General features: G+C 38.8%; 2 non-coding genes across 2 annotated transcripts; both read left to right on the top strand.

Moving 5' to 3' along the window:
- The first annotated feature begins 8540 nt into the window (after window positions 1-8540).
- TRNAE-UUC lies at window positions 8541-8612 on the top strand. Its single transcript has one exon. It is a non-coding gene; the product is annotated as a tRNA-Glu (tRNA).
- A 1395-nt stretch (window positions 8613-10007) lies between these two features.
- Window positions 10008-10079, top strand: TRNAE-UUC. Its single transcript has one exon. It is a non-coding gene; the product is annotated as a tRNA-Glu (tRNA).
- The last annotated feature ends 2247 nt before the right edge of the window (window positions 10080-12326 follow it).

Below are 12326 nucleotides of genomic sequence, written 5' to 3'. Positions count from 1 at the left end.
ATTTTTAGATAGTAGTGTCGTCTGCTTGTTTTTGGAGCGGCTGGCGGCGTGAAAGGGTATAAATACCCGAGACTCGCCGGGTTGGAATCAGGCTTATTGGGAGATCTGTTCGAGAGAGCAGAAGGACACCTATTTTCACCATGACGGACTGGAAGTGGGTGCTAGGAATCGGTGAACAACGTCTCATATGATTCAATGCTTACTTCGCTTTTTGCCTGAGTTTCTACTCGGGCTCATGCCTCCTGAGTGTTGTGGGAAGCTGCTTTAGCCGGTGGATCGCAACGCCCAGAAACCGGTCAATGGGGGAGCTTCTCACCACAGCAACCCCGCCATCACTGGTCTCCAGTGCTAAGGGGTGGTGGGTTGTAAGCCCTCTTGGCCACCTGACCAATTCATGGATCCCGTCTGAACCAGATATCGTTTTACTTGGTGAGAAATACCACTCGGTTATTTCTGTACCCCAAGTTCGAATTTCTGGCCATTCGGGTTGGTTAGGTGGACACCGGATTTTATCAGCAACAATATAACGCCATCTTTCACTCCCGGGTTGCCACGTAAGTGTAGGTCTACATGTTAGTGGTGTGGTAGCTTGGCAATCACTATTTTGAAGGATATCACGGCATTGATCGCTTTTTTTTTCCTTGGGGGGGGGGGGGGTGGAAATTCGTAAAATGTTAAGTCCTTCAAGAACGGTTTATACCTCCCATGAAAATCCAACTAGTTTGTGAGGTTTTCAACGTTAAGAAGCACGCCCAGCTTTATATAGAAAAATATATGTAATTCTGGATCTCTCCTAAATTTTACTTTTCACTTCCAGAGCTGAGTTATTACCATAGTGATTCTCAGATACTTGAATGATAGAAAATTTTGATCATGTTGTAGGAAAGACTAGAAAATATTGGCTGCAGAGCAATTGGAGCAAGCACTAATGTTCATGTTTTAAGATATTTCTCTTTCACATGCATAAATCCCGTAGCATGCATAGCTCTTGCAGATTTAAACTTCAGGAATGGAAAATTTACTAGGATATAGAGGGGTTCTTTTCTCTCGTAAGGGAGTAGATGAGGCATACAATGTACTGTAGCAAATTAACCGAGGTGAAGTCGTGAGCATGCAGTCGACATTATGAAAATGGTGTACGACGAGGACATCGAGCTCCTCACAACACTCTACTGGAGGCTGTTACTTGTTAAAAGCGAAGTAAGCACTAGACATCTCATGACGACGTTATTTGGCGATGTCTAGCACCTACATCTTCTAGTTGTCATCTTGTGAAACACCAGTGCCCTTCTGCTCTCATGCGAAGATATTCTCCATCTATAAGTCATTCTAGTGAGTATGATGAAATTCAAAGTCAGACTACAGACACAACAAAAATAATACATAAACACAAATATATTCTTCATCAGAACCAGAGGCGGCGATCCAACATTTTAAGAACCTACAGTGTGCCCCATTTTTTGCATATGAAAAGAGCCCTTTTTACTGCAGATAAATGCCTCTTTTTTCTTTCAAATGTGTGCTCGTTCCCCACTCTTATCAGTGCTTCTTAACACCTCTGATAATTACCTCTATTCAGATCTGAGATGTTCCCCTTTACTTTGACAAGTACCCATTTTCCTTTGTAAGAGGTGCCCCTTGTTTTAATAAGTGCCCCCTTTTCACCTCTGATAAGTGCCCATTTAGTTTTGACGGGTGCCTTCTTTTCCTTTCTAATAAGTGTCCTTATCCCTACTGATAAGTTCCCCTTTTACTTTTTGTTGTAAATAAGAGTCCATTTCTATTTCCATAAATGCACCTTTTTACCTCTGATAAAAGCCCCTATTAAAGTATGATAGGTGCCTTTTTCCATTCTAGTTAGAGCCTTTAAAAAAATCTCTGGTGATCGAATGTCCCCTGCAGATGCGAGACTTGTCCTATTATCACCTTTGATAATTGCACTCTTTTACTTCTACACGTGCTCCTTTTTTTTCTTGTAAATATCAATTTCCCTTCTGATAAGTGCCCATTTTTTCTTTCACCAAAAAGTCATGTTCCCATAATTTAAAGAGACTAAGAGCAAAATTGCCTTTAATCGCCCCCCCCTAATATATTACTTATTAAAGGTCTTTCATCCAACTGCAAAGCATGATGCTTGAGCAGTATCTTGGACCATGTGAAGAGAGAAACAAATATTAAAACCATCCATGATAATGTAATCACAATTGTAAAGGTTTATACCAAATCTAAAAGTGGTATACTTTGCGTTAAGGTTTCCCTTTGTAGCCCCCCCCCCCCCTTCACGAAAAGTGCCCTTCTAATTGGTGCCCCCTCACTTTGGAAGTCGCTCCGCGGCTCCTAATCAGAACACACATTTATTAAGAGGGGAGAGAATAGCAACTGAATAAGGAATTAATTCTTGAAGGAAAAATGTATAAACCGTCATTATTTGGGGGAAATTGCCATCGTCATTGAACAGTAAAAATTTGGATCCAGAAGAGAATGCAGGTGGGTATTAATAATATTATGACGATGGCAATTTCCCAAAAATAAGGATGGTTTATACATTTTTTCCTTCAAGAATTAATTCCTTATTCAGGTGTTATTCTCTTCTTCTTCTTCTTCTCTCTCTCTCTCTCTCTCTCTTTCGCTCTTAATTCTGTTGGTGGTATATATTCAAACATGTATATTTAGGCCACCCAAGGGAAACGGTCAAGAAAGTGGCCATTGTTCTTCTTGTTTTTAAGTCTGTTTTGGGGGAAGAGTCCCTGGTTACACAAAGTTTCCTCCAATCTTGATTAACAGCTTCGTGTCTTGTTACTTACTGTTGTAAGGTCAACTGAAGATGTGAAAGGTAATGCAAAGTTTTGGCTAAATTTCGAAAATTGGGTGGATAGTGATTCTTTACAATTTTGATATATTTGGATGCCCCTGTGGATGTATTATCAGCACTAGAAAATTAAGCCCCTGAAATACTTCTGCTTTCGAGAAAAATTGAATATAAAAATTTACCGGTGCTCCCGGTAAATTTTGATGAATTTCAGATAGCGCCTACGGCCGTACGATGGTAACTGCGACCATGAAAATCTCAGAATATGTAGTTGTGATATATAATTTCCGAATGGGAACAACTAATCGGTAGATTTTCGTCAAGAAACATTGTTGTATAGTTTAATTAATAACTTGACCTTGAGAGAGAGCTATACAACGTAAAGAGTTTATTATTTACAATTTCATAACTTTAGACTCGATTTCAACCGCGACAACGATCACTGAATACTGTAGGACCGCATATGCGTCCAATATGTTCATTTGAACCAAATTCATGACCCCATACCAAAACTTTGTATTACCTTTAAGGGGTAGAATGAAATATGACTATCAACAACAACAAAATAGAGGGGCACGTCTCCTCCCTCCTCCCATTCCCGCCTTATAAAAATGCGAAAAATAAAGTCTGAAATAGAGAAAAGGAAAAGGAGAGGAAGGGTCACCTCACCGCTAAAAGGACACGCAATGGACACCGGAGAGCCAATGACAAAATGGAGGTATAATAGAGTTCTTTTGCAGAGAGCCGACAGAAGGGAAGGAGAAAACAAGACATTAGGACCCCTCCCATTATCCTCCCTACCCCATGGTATGCTCTTTCGGGCTGTTGACTACAAAATTCTCTGAAAATCAGAATAGGGGTCATCAGCCCACGCTTCTGTCTCTTTTTCTCTTTCCCTTACCCCCCCCCCCCCCCACCTATTTCATTTTGTTGGGGGTGGATATATCCGTGTTCTGATCAGGAACGGCGAAGCGACTTCCAAAGTGTGTGTGTGGGGGGGGGGCAGAAACAAGAAGGGCACTTTCTGGAAAAAGGGGCACCTACAAAGGGAAACCTCCACGCGAAAATATACAGTTTTTTTAGACAGTGGTGTATAACTCTACATTGTGATTACATGAGCAGGGATGCTTTTAGCATTTATTTCAAGGTCCAAGATACTGCTTAATCATACCTTGCAGTTGGATGTGATGGTCTGAATATTCATTTTCGAGCGAGCGATTAAAAATTCAAAGGTTCATGAGGTCGCAGTGCGAAAAATCACATCTTATAAAGAGGAAAAAACAACCATGATGGAGTTTTAAGTACATATTATTTTTGTACAATCTAATCAATAGACCTTTAATAAGTAACATCATTTTATCAATTATAAATGCGAGCGAGCGTAGCGGGCGAGTTTCTTTGGGGAACATTGAGAAAATGTTGCTCTTAGTCGCTTGAAATAACGGGTACACGTTATGTGAAAAGTAAAAAGGGGGCACTGGTCAAAAGGGAAAAGGATATTTACTAGAAAAAATGGAGCACGTGTTAAAAATGAAGGTGCACTTATCAGAGATGAAAATATGACACTTCTCGCTCCTGAAAAGGGGCACTCCCCAGAGATTTTTAAAAGGCACTTACGAGAATTTTAAAGGGGCATTTGTCGAAGGAAACGGGTCACCTATCATATTTTAATAGGGGCATTTATCAGAGGTATACAGGGGCATTTATGGAAATAGAAATGGACTCTTATTTACAACAAAATGTAAAAGGGGAACTTATCAGTAGGGATAAGGACACTTATTAAAAAGGAAAAAGGAGGCACCCGTCGAAACCAAATGGGCACTTATCAGAGGTGAAAAGGGGCACTTCTTAAAAAGTAAATTGGGCCCTTGTCAAAGTAAAACGGGCACCTATTAGATTTCAAAAGGGGCAATTATCAGAGGTGGTAAGGGGCACTGATAAGAATGTGGAACGGGTACCCATTTGAAAGGGAAAAAAGAGGCATTTATCTGCAGTAAAAAGGGCTCTTTTCCTATCCAAAATGGGGCACACTGTAGGTTCTTAAAATGTTGGATCGCCGCCTCTGGTTTTGATGAAATATAAATTTGTGTTTATGTATTATTTGTTGTGTCTGTATTCTGACTTTGCATTGCATCATACTCACTAGAATGCCTTATAGATGGAGATTATCTTCGCATGAGAGCAGAAGGGCGCTGGTGTTTCACAAGATGACAACAAACTAGATGTGGGTGCTATAGAGATCGCCAAAAACATCGTCACAGGATGTCTAATGCTTACTTCGCTTTTAACAAGTAACAGCCTCCAGTAGAGTGTTGCGAGGAGCTCGATGTCCTCGTCGTACACCATTTCATTGTTGACTGCGTTGCTCACGACTTCACCTCGGTTAATTTGCTACAGTACTACATTGTAAATTATTAATCTACTCCCCTTACGAGAGAAAAATCTATAGGAAAAATTTAAATCTGCAAGAGCTATTCTACCTGAGGGATCTATGCAAGTGAAAGAGAAGTTCCTTATAACTGGAAATTAGTGCATGCTTGCTCTAATAAACCTTGTGGTCTGCACTTAAAATTTCTAGTTTTTCCAATGGCAAAAATTCAGCTATATAGAAGTGAATAATATTGTGAAATTTAGGACAGATCCAGCAAGCTGAAGGGCGATAAAAAAATTAAAAATAAAAATGAAAATATAATGAAAAGCCATCCAACCCCCAAAACAGAGAGATCAATATCAATGCTGTGTTTTACTTCAAATATTGATTTCCAAAAAGAGGTATACACCTAGCTACTACACCTATATACCATACATGTACACTTACGTGGCAGGCAAATCATGAGCAAATGCAACCCGGAAGTGAACGATGGCGTATGTTGTTGCTGATAAAATCCGGTGTCCACCTAACCAACCCGAATGGCCAGAAATTCGAACTTGGGGTACAGAAATAGATAGATATTTCTCACCAAGTAAAACGATATCTAGTTCAGACGGGATCCATGAATTGGTCAGGTGGCCAAGAGGGCTTACAACCCACCACCCCTTAGCACTGACGAACAGTGATGGCGGGGTTGCTGTGGTGAGAAGCTCCCCCATTGACCGGTTTCTGGGCGTTGCGATCCACTGGCTAGCATTTTGAGAGCTAGCAGCTTCCCACAACACTCAGGAAGCATGAGCCTGAGTAGAAACTCAGGCAAAAAGCGAAGTAAGCATTGATGTCATCATGTGAGAGTTTTTTCCTCGGTTCCTAGCACCCATTTCCAGTCGGTCATCGTGAAAAGAGTGTAAGCGACATTCTGCTCTCTCGAACAGATCTCCCAATAATCTAACATGGCGAATCTCGGGTATTTATACCCTTTCACGCAGCCAGCCTGATGCAGACGACACTACTATCTAAAAATAGCAACGTTACAATGGAATTATTCAACGTCACTGTTTACGACCTCTTCATTGGCTGATGTTCCATAACAACAGATGCTCCAAATAGAGATCATAGTTCCGTAGTCTATTTAAGAAAACCTCAATCGAAGAAAAAAAAAATCATATAATATAGGCGAAAATTAGTGCTTTGAACCAAGCTTTAATTATTATACGCTACAAATCTATCTTTCTCAAGCAAAATTTATGTGCGTAAACCATTGTTTATCTTTTTCATTTCAGTGATACGAATCGTTTTGGATTTATGAAGTTTTATCCCGGAACAGAAAATGTTTGCGACTGCAGACTAGAGCTCACTTCTTGCCAGTCGTGTTGCAATACTTCCTGTCGTACTTTGCGCTCCAAACAAAATAACCTGCATGATAAATTCGCCCTTGGATTTGAGAATAACAATAAATGAGCTTTACTTAATTATCGTTTTTTATGAGCCAAGTTGAAATTACAGACCTTCTTTAAGAGTAACAAAATTAAGAAAGATAGGTAGAATTGGGACGCTATATGTTTTATTTTACAGCTATATATTTTTATCTCATTTTTGATCGGCTAAAAGTAGGCCAATAGCGATATTTATTTATAAACTGCATTATTTTTCATATATTTTCTCCCCATGCCCATCAAATGCAGCCATATTATGTTTGAGTCATGAATATCGCGGACTGAGTTGACAACAAACGTCGTTGCTGGCTCTGATTTTCAGTTTATGCTCATCCCCCTTTGTCTGTGATCAACAATTACATTTATGTTTGTCATTATCACCATGGCAAAAGCATAAGACTGACTGTCAAATGCGCCTTCTCTGCCTGCATTCTATTTTAATACACGCATAAATAAAAATACCATGAACCAAACTCCTCGGCTTGCACACAATATTAAAGGTAAAGACCAGTATTGGAAACGCCCCAATTTCAAAAAATGAAATGGAAGCTCTCATTACCAATCATGTGAAAGAATATGTTTTGACTAATACATGATGATAAAAAATTTGCCGGGAAACCGCCTATACTAATTCATATATTTGGTAAATTTGTTTCTCTCGTGGTCTGTGAGAGATATAGGGTAGTCCCATATACATCTTTCTGTGTATAGTGCTTGCAACTTTACGAAGAATGGGCCAAATTTCTTATCATTTTGATGATTCCAGAACCTTGCAGATGCTAGATGCTAGATGATCAACCTTTTCTGATCGATTCCACAACGTTTCTTTCACAATGCAATCGCATGACCATAACTGGTCTTTACCTTTAAGCATTGTTGGTATTTCGGATGCAATGTAATCTACAAAAAATGACCAGACAGGCCTAGTTGCATGTATAGCCGTTATTATGTCATGAAGATAATCATCACAATACACTCTCAATGGCAAATAACAGAGCCAGTGGACTATATCCAGGAAAGCACTCCCTTAATTCCGCCATCTTGGTTTTAAAGGTAGTATGTCCCATTATCAGGCTAAAATGATGGAAAGGTTAAATTCCAACGGCATTTGAAAGATAATACTAATTTAGAACTTCCCTCAAAACAAAAGGGCTTGAAAATGTGTTTAAGTGGGAAAATAAAGACAATTAGTCGCCGAATCGACTAGCTCATTTTATGCATGTTATTACCAAAGAAGAAAAAAGAAGTCAGTCACTCACTTACTCACTAGGCCTATATCTGACATTGAAGTCTAGAAGGTAGAAGGGTGCATTGCATACTTTGAATATTAGGACATTGCTAACGTTTTAATTTCACAGATACGACATATACGTGACATGTTCATAATTCCTGCAAAGCCCAGTCTACAGAATTTGAGGTTGGCTGCAAATGGGACGGCATAGTATCTTTAACTGAAGGCCCGATGTGGGTGTGTATGTGGGGGGGGGGGGGTACATACTCCAGCTTACCTAAACAAAACTAATATGAATTTCGAGTAATACAGAATAAAGCATCGTCAGTCTCAGCATGCCCCAAATCACCAGTCGGTTACTCTGCATAATAATTATGATTACTATTTACACCCTAAATTCTTCAAAGGTAAATTTCATGGATCAATAATAAAAAGTCCGGAATAAATAGGCCTATGCTATAAATATGAAAATTAATTTCCTTTCCTATCCCGGACTCATTCTGGAATCATAACGCCTGTTTGTTATGGGGACAATCAATACACCATGAGCAACCAATATCCGACCTAGTTACATGCACAAAATTAATTCCATCCGTCGAACATGGATGCCCTGTATAAAATGCGTCTGTGTCGTTGGCATCATATAGTATGGCATGACATTGTTTGCTAACAACTTCATCGCCTACACGTCAATCCCGTGTGGTCTAGTGGTTAGGATTCGTGGTTTTCACCCACGCGGCCCGGGTTCGATTCCCGGCACGGGAGGCAATCATTTTTATCAATTTTTTTGTTGAAAGAAAATTCAGACAACTAGTTGCTGTTCAAGAGATCGATGGCTGCTATAGTTGCCTATCATAATGTCACTGTCATGCTTTCGTGTGTTTATGAATTTCAATCCAGTTTTAGACTCAGCAGCATGCTTATATAACAGAGTTCTATGTAAGAACAACTATATTGAAATACCAATAGAGTATTTATTATTTATACATTTATTATTCACGTTGAATTAGCAGTGAATAAAACAATATCATCGTGCTCATTTTTGAGCTCATAAAATCCGGCGTTAATCTCATAAACTATTTTGCTTCCTCTCCTTTTAGCATGCCTTGTACAGTTTGTAAATCATTATTTTTTAGCTATAGAGGCATGAACTATGAAAAACATTCCGACCTACAAAAAATTGAAATCCATCCGTTGAAAATACTCGGATGCCCTGCTTTGGATTAATGGAATATTATCTGGAACGACAAAAAATGTTTGCGGATGCAGACTAGAGCTCAATTCTTGCCAGTCGTGTTGCAATATTTCCTGTCGCACTTTGCACCACAACAAAAATACGCTGCACTATAAATTTACCCTTGCTTTTGATCGAGAATAACAATCGACGAGTTTTCTTGAAAAACAACTATATCAAAATATCATTTTTCATGAGCCAAGCTGAAATAACAGACCTTCATTTAGAGTAATACAAGTTTAAAAGATACGTAGATTTGGGAGGCTATTATAATTGTCGTGTTTTTATTATAATGAATCTAATATTATCATTATCAAAATGGAAAGTTTGCACTAGTGGCCGAGCTAGTTGCGAGCTGTGGTGCAATTGTAATAGTCTTCCTTGTAGAGGCCTACACTTTTCTTATTATTGTATTATTGCACAATCTGAACACTCTTTGACAAGCAACAACACCGTGAACAAAAAACAAATCGTATCGTCATGTCCATGGTCTCTCTACTCGATTCTCTTTCACAATTGTTGTTTCTCTCTGCCTTTCTTTCTTCCTTTTCGAATTAAAAAATAAATAAATAAATAAGTTTTTAGTTAAATGTATTATTTCATTTGCATTAAGTAGGCCTACAATTACATCGACAAACGATTTCGTTGGCTTGGTATGATTAAATTTTGTGCCAGTCTAAAATTATTAAAGCAGAACAGTTCCATATAGGCCTATATTATTCCGGGAGAGAACAGTGTTATAACTGCACATTCTATCACAAAAATCCTATAGGCTATACATTTTGATAGACGATGCAATATGAAACAAGTCACAACAGTTGCTCTAGTATGGATCCACGTCATAGCTCGATCAGTAGAACATAATTATATTCAACACAGTTCTTTATTCACTAAAGTTGGATGTTGGGCAACTCGGGACATGGCAATCCCGTGTGGTCTAGTGGTTAGGATTCGTGGTTTTCACCCACGCGGCCCGGGTTCGATTCCCAGCACGGGAGATCTTCATTATTTTGGGCTCCAACAGTATCAAACAGGCTTCTTTATAAATAATGTAATATATTCTGTAATATATTATTGTCAACGTCCTGTATAACAGTTCTTATATAGACGTACCTTTATGTTTTTCTATTTTAATACATAATTTTGGTCCTTTGGTTATCGTGATAATTATGTTAAAAATCAACCGTACTTGCTCTTTGCTCGATTCTCTTTCACCATTTTTGTTTCTCTTTTCGTTTTTCTTCCTTTCTTTTCCATCCTATTGGAGCACGTTCCTCCGTGACCTATAGTTTTAATTAAAAATAAAGACCGGTTATATGGTCATGCGATTGCATTTTGAAAGAAACGATGTGGAATCGATCAGAAAAGGTTGATCATCTATAGCATATAAGTATTAGGGTGTACTGCAAGGTTCTGGAATCATCAAAATGATAAGAAATTTGGCCTAGTCTTCGTAAAATTACAAGCACTGTACCATGGGCGTCAATCAGGCGCGTAGCCAGGGGGGGCGGTGGGGGCAGTCGCCCCCCCCCCCCCAAAACGCCGGCCAAAAAAAAAAAGAGAGAGAAAGAGAAGAAAAAGAAGAAAGAGGACGTAGGAAGAAAAAGGAAAAGGAGTCGAGAACGGTACAATGAATCGTCAAAGCTTCCGCGCTTCGCGCGGAAAAGGGGAAACTGAGTTCAAATTAAGAAATATGAGTGGGGAAAGGTACAACGAATCGTCTTCTTTCTCTAATAATTTAATGAAACGTCAAAGCTTGCGCGAGAGGGGGTGGAACAGAATTCAGACAAGGATAAAGAGTCGAGAAAGGTACAACGAATCGTCTTCTTTCTCTAATAATTTAATGAAACGTCAAAGCTTCGCGTGGGAGAGGGGAGGGACTGAATACAGATAAGGGTGAAGAGTCGAGAGAGGTACAACGAATCGTCTTCTTTCTCTAATAATTTAATGAAACGTCAAAGCTTCGCGCGAGAGAGGGGAGGGACTGAATTCAGACAAGGATTATGAGTCGAGAAAGGTACAACGAATCGTCTTCTTTCAAAGCTTCCGCGCTTCGCGCGGGAGGGGGAAACTCCCCCCTCCCTGCACCCACCCCCCTAGGGAGCGCGCTTCGCGCGCTCTTTAAGTGATTCGCACGCTACGCGTGCTCACTACCGCCCCCCTAAAATGAAATCCTGGCTACGCGCTTGGCGTCAATCCTTACGTAATACCTATTGTTCAGGGGGGGGGGGGGGTGAATGAATAGATCACCACCCCCCCCTTGAACAATAGGTATCAATGACAGAATGATTTACGCCCATGCACTGTACACATAAAGATGAATATGGGACTACGCGACACGTGCGCGACACAGGCGCGATATCTATCGGGTCCAAATAGATATAATATTTTACGAAATATTCAAAAGTCATCTACGTCCAATCTTTAAAACAACACTGGAAGGGGGTTTCGTGAGTCGGAAACTCCGGCTCTATGTGAGTAAAAAAAAAAAAGTTTACACCTAGAAAAATACTCGAAATTTCAATTTATTTATAAAACTGGAATATCATCATCGATGACAATATTGATGATTTTTTTTTCATAGGTTTTTATTCATTTCTCTTATAAAGAAAATTGTACATAATTTATAACATTGTATACAAAATAACAAAAGAATCTTCACATAGGTCTAAATAAATTTGCAAGGGAACTTTTACATTTACATACAAGGTTACAAATAAAGTTACACATTTACAGATGAAAAATATTCACATAATCAAAATTATATTTTCACATCTAAAAAAAAATCGCAAATAAAGTTTGTACTATTTTCTCGACCAGTTTGCTTATAAATTTCAAATTATTTCTTTTATTTTCCAGTGTTTTGTTTTCCTCTTAAATTTCCTTCAGAGAAAAAAAAGAGGGGTTATGATAAAAAATATATTTAAAAAAGATAAATGATGAAAAATAAAAAAAAGAGAAAGAGCTAGATAACACCTACTACCCCCGCCTCACACAACATTTAAGCACATAACAAGAACAACAGTATACAAAACACACACCAACATAGAACGAACAAACAAACAAAAGAAAAAAAGAGAAAGTAAAAAAAGAAGAAAAAAGAAGCAACAGTTTGAACTGAAATTCTCGCTGTTTACTACTTAAGGTATACATCCTTGGTTGAACAAATATGTTTTCTACTTCTTTTCTTGAAATATTACAAAGTGACATTAAATTGCGGCCTGCCGAGTTTGTTTCTACATTCT

The sequence above is a fragment of the Strongylocentrotus purpuratus genome, unplaced genomic scaffold (assembly GCF_000002235.5).
Source record: "Strongylocentrotus purpuratus isolate Spur 01 unplaced genomic scaffold, Spur_5.0 spur5_scaffold_10, whole genome shotgun sequence".
NCBI lineage: Eukaryota > Metazoa > Echinodermata > Echinoidea > Camarodonta > Strongylocentrotidae > Strongylocentrotus > Strongylocentrotus purpuratus.
Note: the sequence above shows the minus strand (reverse complement) of the source record. Positions and strands in the feature narration are given on the sequence as shown.